Genomic DNA, 16006 nt, shown 5'->3' with positions numbered 1-16006 from the left:
CAGGAGGGACTGCTCTGAATGTAATAAACCAACATTTGACACGATTAAGATATAAGGTAAAGAAATGATGGAACCCCCCGTTTGTTATACAGAACCAGGAGTCGGCATTATTGAACAGAAAAGTATGCTTGCAGTTGAGGCTGAATCCCCCACTATCAACATCCTGGGGGTTACCATTGACCAGAAACTGAACTGGACTAGCCATATAAATACAGTGGCTACAAGAGTAGGTCAGAGGCTAGGAATCATGCGACGAGTAACTCACCTCCTGACTCCCTAAAGCCTGTCCACCATCTACAAGGCACAAGTCAGGAGTGTGATGGAACATTCGCCACTTGCCTGGATGAGTCTCAACACTCGGGCTTGACACCATCCAGGACAAAGCAGCCCACTTGATTGCCACCACATCCACAAACATTCACTCCCTCCACCACTGACGCACAGTAGCAGCACTGTGTACCTTCTACAAGGTGCACTGCAGAAATTCACAAAGGCTCCTTCGACAGCACCTTCTAAACCCCCGAATGCTACCATCTAGAAGGACAAGAGCAGCAGATAGATGGGAATACCACCACCTGGAGGGTCCCTCCAAGCCATTCACCATCCTGAATTGAAAATATATCGCCATTCCTTCACTGTCGCTGGGTCAAAATCCAGGAACTCCCTCCCTAACAGCACTGTGGATATACCTACACCTCATGGGCTGCAACGGTTTAAGAAGGCAGCTCACCACCACCTTCTCAAGGGCAACTAGGGATGGGCAATAAATGCAAAAAAAAAAGGTTGATGAAATTGCTGATGAGCAGTCCAGTAATGTATTTGGAAATGAATTTCTCTCTTTTTACAGGCTTAGGAAAGCTAAAGACAGCATCCACCTTTAGGGTTACATGAAATTCTAAGTCTTATACGTCTCTTCATAGCAAGGAAGGTCGCTCACCCATTTTAGAACAAAGACAAGAGTGGGATTGAACACACATTACAACAAGGAGTCATCTCTCCAGCAACCATACAAACATAGCGGTGTTCTGGAATGGTCACAGTACCAAAGCCTAATGGTTCAATTGGAATCTTCACTGTACTGGACTCAATTAAATATGTCAGTAGAACACAAGATCTACCTGCTGGCATCATTGGATGAAAGTCTTGCCAAATTAGTAAAAAGAACCCTTGTCACAAAATTGGATGCAAACAGTGGCCTTTGGCAATTTCCTCAGGACAATGAAACCAGATTGTTAACTAATCACCCCATTTGGTCATTATTGTTTTAACAGGTTACCATTTGGAATTACTTCTGCACCTGAGATATTCCAAAGAGCGATATCTCAGACCTTAGAATGCACGGAAGGGGTAATATGCAATATGGATGACATTCTCATACATGGTTCATCAAGGGAAGAATGTGATCATTGAGTGAGAGCATTCTTCAAAGTTCTACAAGATGTAAGTATAACATTGAGTGATACATGTGAATTTACAAAGCTTATAATAAAATTCTTAGGGCATGTTGTGTAAACTTCAGGAATTACTGCTGACCCACAGAAAACCAGATCCTAGAACCATTGCAGAATTGCAAAGATTCCTTGGGATAGTCAACCAAGCGGCCAAATTCCTACCAAACTTGGCGGAAATCAACAAGCTGTTATGACAGCTTTTGAGACAAGTTCAACAGTGATGCTGGTATGTCGGACAACAAAATGCTTTGACAAGATCAAAAATCTCCCAATTTCACCCGAAATTCTAACGCATTATGATCCAGAGTTGCCTACAATTGTAGCAGTGAATGCATCACCTACAGGCTTGGGTGCAGTGCTGTTTCAAATTCAAAAAGATGAAAAAAGAGGACCAGTTAATTACGCCTTAAGATCTCTGAGACACCGAAGAGGTATGCAACCATCGAGAAAGAAGCATTAGCAGCCACATGGGCCTGAGAGAAGTTATAGAGTCATAAAGGTCTACAGCACAGCAAAAGGCCCTTCGGCCCATCGAGTCTGTGCCGGTCAAACAAGTATCTAACTATTCTAATCCCATTTTCCAGCACTAGGCCCATAGCCTTGTAGGCCATGGCATTGTTGCATATTACAGGAAAAAATAATGAGTTCAAACCAGTATTAGTGCATAAAAATTACAGCAACTTGCAACCGGGGGAAGGTGATGGCGTAGTGATATTTTCACTGGACTAGTGATCTAGATGCCCAGGGTAATGCTCCAAGGATAAAAACAAAAAACTGCGGATGCTGGAAATCCAAAACAAAAACAGAATTACCTGGAAAAACTCAGCAGGTCTGGCAGCATCGACGGAGAAGAAAAGAGTTGACGTTTTGAGTCCTCATGATCCTTCCACAGACCTGGGTTCAAATCCTGCCACAGCAGATGGTAGAATTTGGATTCAATAAAAATTTGGAATTAGAAGTCTAATGATGACCATGAAAACACTGTCGATTGTTGTAAAAACCCATCTGGTTCACTAATGTCCTTTAGGAAAGGGAATCTGCTGTCCTTACCTGGACTGGCCTACACATGACTCCAGACCCATAGCAATGTGGTTGACTCTTAATGCCCTCTGAAATGACCTAGCAAACCACCACTCAGTTGTCAAGGGCAACTAGGGATGGGCAATAAATGCTGGCCCAGCCAGCAATGCCCACATCCCATGAATGAATTAAAAAAAAGAGGAAGAGGCACATCACCATTGCCGTGAGGTAACACTCATTAGGAAAGGATGAACAGACTGGGTCTAAAGACAAGGCTGAAGAGCAATCCAATAGAGGTCTTTAAAATGATGAAAAATTTTGACCGAGTGGATAAAGAGAGAGCATTTTCACTTGTGGTGAAGAGCAAAAGATCATCAACATGAGGTAGTCACCAAGACCAAAAACTCACTGGGCTGATTGTAATTACTAGGATGCCAAACTGTTTGCTAACATTCAAATACAGGAAAGATTAAAGATTAGAAAGCCCCGTGTAAGAAGGAAAATCACCTTTAACCTCTCTCTTTTACACATATGTATTAGACTTGAGGAATAAGTTACCAAGGGGAGCCACTGGAACAAATATGAAGTGGGTTTTAGGAGCAACTTGACAGTTTCTGGGGAAAGAGAAAAGATTGAGGGATATAGTGAGCATTGTGTGTTAAAACCACTGTTCTACCAAATGGCCTTTACCAACTCCTAAAGGAAATTGTTATTGCACAGTTTTTTTTTTAAAGTGTTGGTCTTGTATTTATCCAGCTAGAATATAACCCTGGATGCCATGGTGTATCATCAGTAATCCAACAGCATTCAGTACAACAGAACAATTTACCTGACCTGAACAGTTCTCTGGTTATGCCATGGGATTAAGGTTTAAAATTGAAAACAACCACAAACTTTTGGTTAGTCTTCTTCACCTAAAGGAAATTGCAAAAATGCAGCCTAGAATTCAATGTTTTAGCCTGTGACTCAAGAGATATGATTCATTTACTGAGTATGTTCAAGGGAAGTACCAAACTACAGCAGATACATTGTCAAGAATATCAGTGGAAGGAGTCAAGCTGGTAGATTTAAATGTTATTGAGGAAGTAGAAGCATATACTTTGCTCAATACTAAACATTTACCAGCCATGAAAAAGAGATTGCAAGAGATTAATAAAGCACAACAGTCAAATAAGAGTATTGACAGAACAGATGGCCAAATTACACTCCTAACAACCCAGGACTTTGCCAATATTCCAGAGAAAACATCTCACAATCATTGATGATTTCTTTGTTTTGAATGACAGTTTAGTCATTCCTACAACACTTCAACTTGATATTCCCCAGAGAATCCATTAAGGTCACTTGGGAATAGCGAAATGTCAAGCAAGAGCTCAGCAGTCAGTCTGGTGGCCAGGATTCAGCCACTCTATTGAAGAGTTAATCACAAATTGCCTTACATGTGCTGTGAACAGCTAAGACAGAGCAAACCACCGGCACCTTCCACTTTTCCTTCAAGGCCATGGCAGTGCCTGGGAGTGGATTTATTTGGGTTTAAAGGCAAAGTTTTCATCATGGCCATTGATTTCTATTCCAGATGGTTTGAAGTGAGCAGACTGCATAGCACCACAGCAGAGACAGTCATTAAATCACCAAGAAAAAATTTTACAACACATGGCATCCCAGGTGTTGTGGTATTAGACAGGTCCTCAATTTGCTAACAAACTGTTCCATAACTTTGCACAGGAATATAGTTTCATGCATGTGACTAGTTCGCCTAGATATCCTCAGTCCAATGGAGAAGCAGAAAGAAGAGTTTGAACAATCAGAGTTGATTCAAAAGAATGAAGATATTAACTTAGCCCCTTTTTAACTACATAACTTTCCCCCTTTAAAAAATGGGTTCTCGCCATTAAAACTATTGATGGGAAGATGCCTGCGAACACAACTCCCAGCTCTACAATAAACACTGCAACCTAACATTCCCTCAGATGATCATGAGAGAAGCATGGGGAGCAACAAAGACAGTCAAGCTCAAAATTTCAATTTCTGGCACAGAGCACGAGACTTAAAAGTGCTACAGCTTTGAGGGGAGAGTGTGGATATGAGATCAACAGAAAGAAGGCATTGTAATAGGAAGAGCTCCACAACCAAGGTCTTACAGAATTGAGACAGACCAGGGAAATATCAGAGGGAACGGAAGAGCCTTGATACCATTGAGAAGGAAGCCAATGGAACCATGGACATTACTATTTAGATCTGGATGGAGACAAGGAACCGGAAACAAGCTGAAACTCTGCAACCACCCAGGCAGAAGACACTCCTATCGACCGACAAGAGAGTGTCGGTTGCCTTCAACCTTCTAGTGAGAAGAATCAAATCAGGGAGATTGGTCAAGGTACTTTCAAAGACCAAACCTGAGAAGTCAAACTTTGGGAGGAGATGTAGGAGGATGTATATAGTTGGGATAAAGACTTGGGAGGAGATGTAGAGTAAAGAGTTAACATCAGGAGCACCTGATACTGATGTAACTATGATGCCACATGACTAAGGGATTGTGATCTGTTGGAAAACAGAAATACTTGTGTGGAGTACTGAGATGTATAAAGATATGTAAATAAACAAGAATGGTTTTTATGAATAACAGTCTAGGTAGCATTCTTCAGGTTTAAGGCATACACTGAAGAAACAAAAGCAAAATACTGTGGATGCTGGAAACCTGACTTAAAAACAGGAAATGCTGGAAAGACTCAGCAGGTCTAGCAGCTCTGTGGAGAGAGAAACCGAGTTAACGTTTTGAATCCAATATGACTCTTTGAGCCACAACCCTAAAGAAACCCTCTCTAGACGCTGAATGCAAAATGAAACAATGGCCTGTTCACCAATGCTCAGATGGGTTCCACACGGACACTTGGCTCCAGATTTCATTACAGCCTTGGTCCAAACATTGACAAAAGAGCTGAATTCCAGAGATGAGGTGAGAGTGTCTGGCTTTGACATTGAAGCATCATTTAACCAAGTGTGACGTCAAGGAACTATAGTAAAATTGGCAACAGTGGGAATCGGAGAATAAGTCTGTACCACCTGAAGTCATCGCTACACAGAGGAAGATGGTTGTGGTTGTTGGAGGGCAATCAATTCAGCCCAGAGCAGTCCTGCCTGAGCTCCTCAGGGCAGTACTCCAAACCCTACCATTTCCAACCCCTTCATCAATAATCTTCCTACCAACCTAAGGTCAGCAATGGAGGGGTTTGCTGATGATTGCAGAGTGTTCGGTTCCATTCCCAACTCTTCAGAGTTTATTTTGGGTTGAGGTGAATGGGAGATTGTAGGGCTAGAGGAGGATACAGAGATGGGCATAGGTGAGGTTATAGAGCTGGGCAAGTAATTTGAAAAAACTGATAATATTTTAAATTTGAGCAGTTGGTGTACTGGGAGCCAGTGTAGATCAGCAAGGGCAGGAGTGATAGGTGAGTGAGACTTGGTGCAGAATAGGAAATACACAGTGGAGTTTTGGATGAGCTGGAGTTTATGATGTTGGATAATGAGAAGCCGGTCAGCAGAACATTGGATTAGTCAAATCTAGAGGTGATAAAAGCATGGATCAGGGTTTGATCAGTAGAAAGGAAAGTGTAGGGAAATGAGCTGTGGGAAATTGGTGATGGGAAGGATATGAATTTAGAAGCTCAGTTTGGTGTTGAGTCTGATGTCAAGGTTGTGAAGACTACAGATTATGGCTTAGGTGTTTGAGAGATCCGTTGCAATTTGCTGGAAAGCAGCCAAATCAGAAAAAAATGAGGAATTTCAAATCAAGTTAATACAAATTTAGTTTTTATCTTGTCAGCTAGTTTAAGAAATGCTGCTCTAAAAGCTGATCTCGCCCACAAATTGGCTACACTCCCAAATTATATTATATAATGAATACGGTGAGATTCCACCAATTAACCGGTTGTGGCCACTTGAGGAAGTTTATCAAATTGTGCCAAAAAGTAAGCTTAAAGTCACTAGCCAGCACTTTAAATTTTAAAACATTAAGGAGTATTCAGTTTATTAAGAAACTGTATGCCAATGAAACCAGTAAATGGTTCTGTATAGTTTTCAAAGTCATTTTCAGAAGTTTAAAATCTAGTTAATTGACAGGTGGTATATGTAACACTTTTATTAAAAATGTTCATTTTGGTTATAAACTCATTTTTAGCAGAATTAATAAAACTGCATCAGGTTATAACTGGTTACCAAGGATTTTTTTCCATGCAACGTGAACAAAACAATTACATTCTAAAATGCTGTTTGATTGCACTGGTTCATGCAAGTTTGTGATTAAACTTATGAGTTTGATTGGATACCTAAACCATAATCTCCCCTTGTAAATTAGCACTATATCAAGCATCATTTGCAATCAGATTGCTACTTGTGCTCAAAGTGGAAACTCTGTCCCAATGTGTTTCAATTCTTGAGGAGTACTTGAACCATTATTTAGTGATGTGATTGTTACTGCTGAAAAAGTCACTTTGTGGTTCGAATTTGGTGTGGAAACTGGCTAGCATGCCCAAAAGCTTGTTCACATAATGCAGAATGTTAGAAAATAGGCTAAATGTTTGGTCCTGTGAAAAATAGATCAATCTGTAATAAATGGATGTTGCAGCAAATATTGAATGATTTGGAACTGACAGAAATTATCATGAAATGGTTACTTTAAAATATTTGAATGCAGGGGTCGATTATTGGGAGTGAAAATTAATAGCTGAATGATGATATTCAGCCTACATGTATCACCTTATTACTCATATTGCATAGTTGCATTTGCTCCTGAGTTTGAAGAATTGGTACATGTAAAGAACAGTTAGAAGCAAACCAGCCTACTCTGCAAAGCAGCATGGGAGATTATCATTTTAAGAGGTCAATATTCCTTCTTTGACCAACACTAACAAAAACTGACTGGTCTTTCTTTCCTTTTGCGTTTGTGGGATCTTGCTGTGTGTGACTGGCTGCTATATTTAATTACATTAATCAACATTGACTGCACTTCAAACGTAATTAATTGGTTGTGAAATGGTTGGGTCACCCTGAAGACATGATAAAGTGCTATGTAAATACAAGTTATTTCTTCTGTCGAGCCAAGAAGTATATTTGTGTGGCACATAAATGTCTAATGAATCATTTTGTTATCTTAGCTAGCTTTTGGTATGGTATGGACCTCTTGAATTAAAATGTGACTTCCAGCCAACCCTATTTTATTAAATTTATATTGCCTGAGCAAAAAAGTTAGAAGTTTTAGTATAGCATTGATCTTCTTGTGAAATAAAACTCCATTTCCTGTTGTGTAACAATATAGGAACTGGAAAATGAGAAGCTTAGAAGAATGTTCTGGGATTGTTATAAAAGAATCATGTTAGTCGTCCTGACTTGATTGTGTTTCTGATATTGCTGTCATGATTTATATTAATATATAATATTGTGTTCTTGCATGTCTTGTAAATACATGAAATGTCTTGATAATCAAAAATAACTGGTACCTAGACATAGGGTCAAATTTTCGCAGAGCTTGGAAGGGCTCTGCCCCTTGGCCAAATGGCGCTGGAGCCCTGATTCTGGAAGTCCTACCCCTGAACATGGTATCCACCACTTTTGCTGGGGGGGGTGTTGAGACAGGCAGATATTTTTGCCCCTCATGACTTGGGCCCTCAGTGTGCCTGATTATGGAAGAGCGCGTATTGTGGTAAAGGAGCTGCAAAATAGGGATGGCAACATCACACATTCATGCCGTAGAGGCTAGTGAATGGGAGCAACTTGAGGCCAGAGGGAGGGGACAAGGCTTGGAGTTGGTGGCAGTGCAGTGCGCACCAGGCAGGTGGAGGCCAGGTCTTACGCCGAGGTAAGGGTTTACTGATTGTGGAGTAATATTTGGGTATGGCGTAGATCCAATGCAGAAGGTGGCTCTACTTAACCCGACAATTGGTCACTGACATATGCACTCTGGTCCAACAAGATCTGGCACCACTGTCTGCAGATCCCCATGCACCGCCAGTGGCACTGAAGGTCACAGTGACTCTGAATTTTTGTGCTGCCAGCTCTTTCCAGGGCTCAGCCACAGACCTCTGCAGCTTCTTACAATCAGCTGCTCACAGGTGCTTCAAGGCAGTCACTGATGCCCCGTTTGCTTGGATGGGGAGCACATAAACATCCCAATGGATGTGGCATTGCAGACAGAGGGCTACGAGGTCGCAGAATTAGCTGGCTCTCCACAAGTACAGAGCTTATCGACTGCACGCACGTCATCGTAAGTCATCAATGTGACACCTTTGTAATCGGGGAAATCCTTACACTCCCTGAATGTGCAGGTAGCATGTGACGACAGAGGTGTTCTTGCACAATTGTGCTCAGTACCCTGGAAGCTGCCACAATTCTTTTATAGTGAAGAGTTCGCAACTGCCTCAGCTTTTTCAAACACCAGCACAGGTCCATAGTTGGCTTCTGGGGGACAAGGGATACCCCTTGAGGAGGTGGCTGATGTCCCCTTTTAAGACAGCCGCAATCAGAGCCTGAATGACACTGTAACAACAGCCATGTGCTAACCCACATTACAATAGAGCAGGTGATTGGCATCCTGAAAATGCACTTTAAGTGCCTTGACTGCTTTGGTGGAGCTCTACAGTATTCCTCTGCAAGGGTTTCCAGAATAGTAGTAGTCTGCTGGATCCTATACAATGGGCAGAATATTAAGCTTGGCGGGCGGGCTTGCCGAGCGTAAAATAGCACGCGATGACATTAAGGCGAGTGCCCCGATGTCATCGTGCAGTACCGCAATATTTCGTTCGGCTGGCGCATGCCGGAGTTGGCAGTGCGCCCATCGACAACTAAAAGGCCCGTTAAGGCCATTGGAAAGGTAATTAAATTCAAGTTTACGCTGCCCATCGCTGCCTAACAGTTGGCGGCAGGCAAAAAGGCCAAACGCCTTTGCACTTTTTAGGAAGCTCATCCAAGGGAAGGATGAGGTTTCCTAAAGCAAATAAAAATGTTATACTTGAATTAAAAACATGTGCCCACTCATGTGACAGAATGAGCAGCTTCCACATTATTAACCTTTAATATGCAAGTCACATTTCTTTAGGGAAATGCTCTCCCCCCAGCAAGAGGGAGAACCAACAGCACATACTGAAAGTCAGCATCATCAACATGGCTGAAACCATGACCATCATAACCCTTGGCCTCAACATAGTGCACAAATACAGCATAAAACGTCCTACACAACCTGGACCCTGCACGTATACGTTAGTGACTGTCAATGAGCTGGTCAAAATACCACCCTATGCCTAGTCAAACCGTGCCCACAATATCGTGAGTGCTCATAGGAAGCAGGACTTTAAACCCCCACTGGACAGGCATGGGCACATTCTTGCTTCTGATGATGTTACTGGGAGTTGGACTTCAGCATGTAGTCTTCAGTGCCACTGGTTAAACTGCCTTCATTCCTTTAACATTCTCATTGAGGGTATTAGGGTACAAAAGCAGACCAAATATTTTTGGCTATAGCGAGATATATATTTACAAAATGCTTAATTGTGATAGGTATAAAGTGATATGAAGTGCTACCCCTGTGAACCAATCAGTGATTAAGGTGACACAGCAGCCTGCAGTCATGAATGCTCCTACATAATGCCCCCCTGTATTGCCTTGGTGAAGGCGGATGCAAGCTGCTCAACTCTCACGCTATGTGGCATTGAGGAGCATTGTAGCCGGCCTCATGCTTTAGGTCCCCACTGGGGACCTACTTCCGACTGTGGCCTCAGCGTTTCTGCAGGGGCAGCCGTTGTCACTGAGACAAGTAGAGCAGATGAGGATTCTGGCGGAGGAACTGGGGAGTTTGCAGAAGATTAAGATGTTGAGGTGCTCCTAGTAACTTCACCCTCCTCGCTAATCTCCAGAGCTCTAGGTTGACCTTCAAGTGGGTTAGGGGGGCGTTGGGTACTGGGGCGCAGCAGCTGTCCATTCCAGCAGCCTCTGTGCCACCAGTGCAAATGTCCAGTTAAGGGAACGCAGCTCTTCATGAAATTCAGCACTCTTACTCTGAGCAGGCTGTCCCAGGCTACCGAGTGAGCCTTGTACCCTTTGCAGGAAATTACACTGCTTTTGTATCCACTCTGAATGATGCTGCCTGTGTCTCTCCATAAGAGTGGCGCTGCACTGCGGTGACATGGGTTTTGCTCCTCATTTTAGTTTTTAGTCTGTTAGCTCTTTAAAGTTTTTAAAGTTTCCTCCTCTTTAAGTTGCTTGTTTATTTTTCTCTTCTGTTGTTGTTTTTGGAGATTTTTAAAATGTATACTCTTGGCTTTTGGTCGTCAGAGCTGAGTTGAGCTGCCAAAGCTGGTGTAAGGCCGAATGGAGTGAGACCGGGTTGGTTAAGGGTGGGAAGAAGAGTAGGGCTTTACTGGGGCTAAGTGGAGTGAGGCATTGCCAGGGCCAGGGGGGGAAGGAGCGGGGCTTTACCAGGGCCGAGGGGGGGAGTGAGACTTTACCGGGGCCAGCGGAGGCACTACTTTACTGGGGCTGGGATAAGAGCAAGGTTTTGCTGGGCCAGGCAACACCAAGGGGTAGCATTGCTGTGGAGGCCAAGTGTGATCAGAGGGAGGCACGGCTTGCCAAGGGTGGAATTGAGTGAATCTGGCTGCCATTACATGTATGACCGCTAGGCTCTGCTTGAACTCACAAGAATTGCAACATTGGAAGTTACACCCATTATCTTGCCTTTGGAGGTACCAATGAGATAACGTGTATTCAGGGCCAGGGTACACTCAATTATGGTTGAGCGGGAAAGGGGAAGGCATGAGACAGTGTGTGAAAAGGAGAGGGTGACATTTATTAACAAGGGACAAGCTCATTTTGGTGCCAAGATGGCCTCAATTCAGGTAGAGGGGAAAACAAGGAGGCGTGAGACAATGAGTGAAAAGGAGAAGACAATGTCCACCACTTCCAGTCATTATTCTTAATAAGGTCAGGTCAGCATGAAATAAGATTGAGATTCAGACCTGCACGAGGTTTTTGTCAAAGTTCAGGGGGTCGAGTATGCTCTGGTTAATTTTGGACATTCCAGGCGATGCAATTGATATTGATAGATTTGATTTACTACACCAGGATAGATCCACTACTACTGCAAATAAATTCTGAGGAGGGAGCATATGTATATGTGTAAATAAATGTTGGTGCTGAAATTTTCAGGTTACGAAACTTATCTGCTTCACTAACATTGAATTATTATGCGTGGCTTTTAGACCCTTCTATCTGCTCTGTGAATACAATCAATTACACATTATCTTGGTATATATTCCAAAATGCAGAGGAGGCAGCAGGTGTTGTTTATGGAACAGCCTAAGACATGGTTGCTCCTTCTCCAGATTTGCTGAAGATCATCCTTGGTGAAATCAACCACTGTGACTTGGCTTTGAGAGATACACTGTAACTACACTAGGTATGTTGACAAACCAGCTCATGGAGCGAAGACATTGGATCAATGGTTTTGCTCCATTCTTCACTTTTACAAATTTTTGATTCAACCATAGTAAAACCTGGTAGGAAATTGGTTAAATTTTGGGATAATGTGACTATTCAAGATCTGCAAATTTGCTTTAATAACACAAATTGGGGCATGTTTATGAAGGAAGACAAAATATATAAGAGCACAAACATCATTAATGATTAGATCATCTTCTGTGATCAACTTCGTTAAAATTAAAATGTTTAAGGTTTATTCAAACGAGAAATCCTGGATTATAAAGGACTTAAAAGTAGTAATGAAGGAAAGATGAATCGCATTTAATGCAAGGATCAAGACAAGCTTGACAAACTAAAAATCAAGGTGAGAAAGGAAATTCAGAATGTGAAATATGGTACAGGGGTGAAAACGTAACTGTTTTCGGCCAAATAATCCCAGGGATGCATGAACATGTATGTGTAAAATGTCAGGCTTCACATTGAAAAAGAAAGAAGTTCCTCAGCGTAGTGTTCTAGGCCCAATCATTTTCAGCTGTTTCATCAACAACCTTCCTTCCAGTCAGGAAGTGTGATGGAATACTCTCCACTTGCCTGGATGGGTGCAGCTCTCACAACACTCAAGATGCTTGACGCCATCCAGGACAAAGCAGCCTGCTGATTGGCACCACTTCCACAAACAATCACTTCCTCCACCACCGACGCACAGCAGCAGCAGTGTGTACCATCTACAAGATGCACTGCAGAAACTCACCGAGGCTCCTTCGACAGCACCTTCCAAACCCACAATTGCTGCCATCTAGAAGGACAAGGGCAGTAGATAGATGGGAACACCACCACCTGGAATTCCCCTCCAAGTCACTCACCATCCTGACTTGGAAATATATTGCTATTCCTTCATTGTCGCTGGGGCAAAATCCTGGAACTCCCTTGCTAACAGCACTTTGGGTGTACCTACATCACATGGACAGCAGTGGTTCAACAAGGCAGCTCATCACCACCACCCAGAGGCAATTGGGGATGGGTAATATATGATGGCCTAGCCTGAAACTCCCATGTCCCATAAATGAATTAAAAGAAAAAGATATTCATCAGATGATCCCACAGATGATCCCATGATGTTGCAACGAATTGAGTGGATTTTTTAGCTGGTTTGAAAATGAAGAATTTAAGGAATGTGATTCTGTAGCCGGCTTTACTTTGAAAACTAGAAGGATCTTGTGTTACTATCAACAAATGCGAGGTAGCGAAGCAACTCAATTGAGTGAATCCATGGAAAGCATGTGGCCCAGATCAGATCAGTAGAAAATGTCTTAAGAAATGTGCTCATCAGTTGGTTGATCCTTTCTGTCTGGTCTTTCAGAAATCATTTGACACTATTACTGTTGGAAATCAGCCATCATCGTCCTGGTTGCCGAGACGTCGCAGCCTGCTGAGCTGAATGATTACCGACCAGTCGCTCTTACGTCGATAGTCATTAAGTGTTTCGAGCGCATTTTGTCAAAGCGTCTTTTAGATCCTCTTGTTCCACATACCAATCAGTTACAGTTTGCCTATTAAACTCATTAGCCAGTGAACAATGATATAGTGGCTGTGGTCCATCTGATCTAATAGCACATTGATAGATCAGGCAAATATGCCTGCGCTATCTTTGTTGATTTCTCTTCAGCTTTTAATACCATGCAACCATACAAGCTAGTTGAAAATTTGCAAAACCTTGATGTTAATCCTACTCTGGATCGGTGATTTCCTTCACAACAGGACACAACAGTTGTTAGTATCTGGGATTTATTCAGAGCCCATGGAGCTCCTCAGGCCTGTGTGCTGTCACCTTTACTTTTCATCCTCTATATGAATGTGTTGTAGAGTGATTTTCCTAGCAACTTTTCTTGAAGGACACATTTAACTTTATTTACAATAAAGTAAATACAGCAGCAGCAACTGCATGTGTGCTTCAAACTCTATAACTAAATAAGAACCCTCTCGTAGAGGTTCCAGTGCTGCTAACTCATTGGTTTACACAAATTGTGATCTTACAACACAGGATTATTCTTAAAGCTACAGCCCTATGTTTATCCAAACTATAATTACTACAGAATGATTGTCAATCAGATTACAGCTACATAACAATCCTGAAGTGTGCTGATGATGTGGTACTTGTGGTCTCATCAGGAATAATGAGTAAACTATAGGAACCTAGTTGGAAGAGTTTGTAAAATGGCACGATAACAATTCTCTTAAACTGAATGAAAATAAGACTGAAGAACTAATTATAGACTTTAGGAAAAAGCCAGTTAATCTTGGATCATTGATCCTGTGAAGATTAAAATGTGGACATTGAAATTGTTACTAACTACAAGTATCTAGATGTCGAAGTAGATAAGTTGAATTGGAGGGAACAGTTGTGGAGGCCAAGGGACATAAACAATTAAAACCTTTCTGAGTAGATCTTACAATCATGAAACTCTTCTATAACGGCTGTAGTCGGAAGGTACTGCTGAAGGAGCCTTGGTGAGTTCCTGAAGTGCATCTTGTAGATGGTACACATTGCTGACACTGTATCTCGGTGGTGGAGGGAGTGAATGATACTCCATCCAAAAACAGTCAAGTCGGCTGTTTTGTTCTGGTTGGTGTCAAGCTTCTTGAGTGTTGTTAGAGCTGCACTCATCCAGGCAAGCGGGGAGTATTCCATCACACTCCAAACTTGTGCCTTGTAGATGGTGGACAGGCTTTGGGGAGTCAGGAGGTGAGTTACTCGCCACAGGAATACTAGTCTCTGACCTGCTCTTGTAGCCACAGTATTTGTATGGCTGATCCAATTCAGTTTCTAGTTGACAGTAACCCACAGGATATTGATAGTGGGAGATTCAGTGATGGTACTGCCATTGACTGTCAAGGGGCGATGGTTGGATTCTCTCGTTGGAGATGCTCATTGCCTGGCACTTGTGTGGTGTGAATGTTACTTGCCACTTGTCAGCCCAAGCCTGGATATTGTCCAGGTCTTGCTGCACTTGGACCTAGACTGCTTCAGTATCTGAGGAGATGCAAATGGTGCTGAACATTGTGTAATCATCAGCGAAAATCCCCAATTTTGACGTTATGATGGAAGGAAGGTCATTGATGAAGCAGCTGAAGATGGTTAGGCTGAGGACATTGCCCTGAAGTACTCCTGCAGTGACATCCTGGCTGTGTGAAGCTTGAGAACCTTTTCCAGCCTGAACTTGAAATACAGTGCTCCTTCCTTATAATGTGAATAGTCAGAAGCAATAATTACATTTTCCTATGGAAAGCCCATGATGGGCCATCTCTTCCAATGTCAGCAACTGCTTGGACAACTATTGCAGATAGTGCTCACCTGACTTTTGATTGAAGTCTTCTCCATGTGACAGCAGCTCTTGTGTCTACTTCCTTTTTCCCTAATAGGAATTACTTACTGGTCCTCCTTTTTAAACCTTGACTGAGCCGTGTAACCCATGCTGGATCTGTCTTCACGATTTCCAGGGTCCATGAGCCCAACTTCACAATTAGTGTCCCCCACCCACCACCCCCACCGCCTCCCTGGGAGCAAAAACCTGACCATCTGTGGAAGTTTCTCTGAAATTAAGTTCATGGAGCTGGGAATTTTCCTGACTCTGTGCATCTAACTCTGGAGTGAAATTTGGCCCATGGTACGGGTAAAGCACTGACAGCAAGACCCAAGGACACAGCAACTTACTGATTTTTATTGCTGTGCCCCTTTAACTTTTCTGCATTTGCCTGGTTAAAATTGATGATTGAATTTTATCCAATTAGGGGAAACATTAAGATCTTCATCATGACAAATTAGTAGTATTTTCATTGGGTGCAGTGTTGAAATACAGATATTTTCTGAAAAATAGATTTACAGATTTGACAAAACAAAGGCAAGTATGTTTTATTACTCTTTTTGAAAAATCAATTCCTCCATTTCACCGTAACCCTCATTTTTGATGCTCCCCAAAAGTCTTTTCAGTTGCTTTAATTTTAGCTGCCTTAATTTAGATTCCTGGAGCCTTGATACCCATTTGCTGGCTTCCAATGTTGACATTCCT

At 42.4% G+C, this 16006-nt stretch overlaps 1 protein-coding gene across 3 annotated transcripts in view; it reads left to right on the top strand.

Moving 5' to 3' along the window:
• The window catches only part of LOC121277224 (protein prune homolog 2-like), a 496270-nt gene that overhangs the window by 23180 nt on the left and 457084 nt on the right, over positions 1-16006 (top strand). The gene's annotated exons all lie outside the window — the stretch shown is intronic.

Source organism: Carcharodon carcharias, chromosome 4 (genome assembly GCF_017639515.1).
Source record: "Carcharodon carcharias isolate sCarCar2 chromosome 4, sCarCar2.pri, whole genome shotgun sequence".
Lineage (NCBI taxonomy): Eukaryota > Metazoa > Chordata > Chondrichthyes > Lamniformes > Lamnidae > Carcharodon > Carcharodon carcharias.
This window is presented reverse-complemented; position numbering and strand designations above follow the sequence as displayed.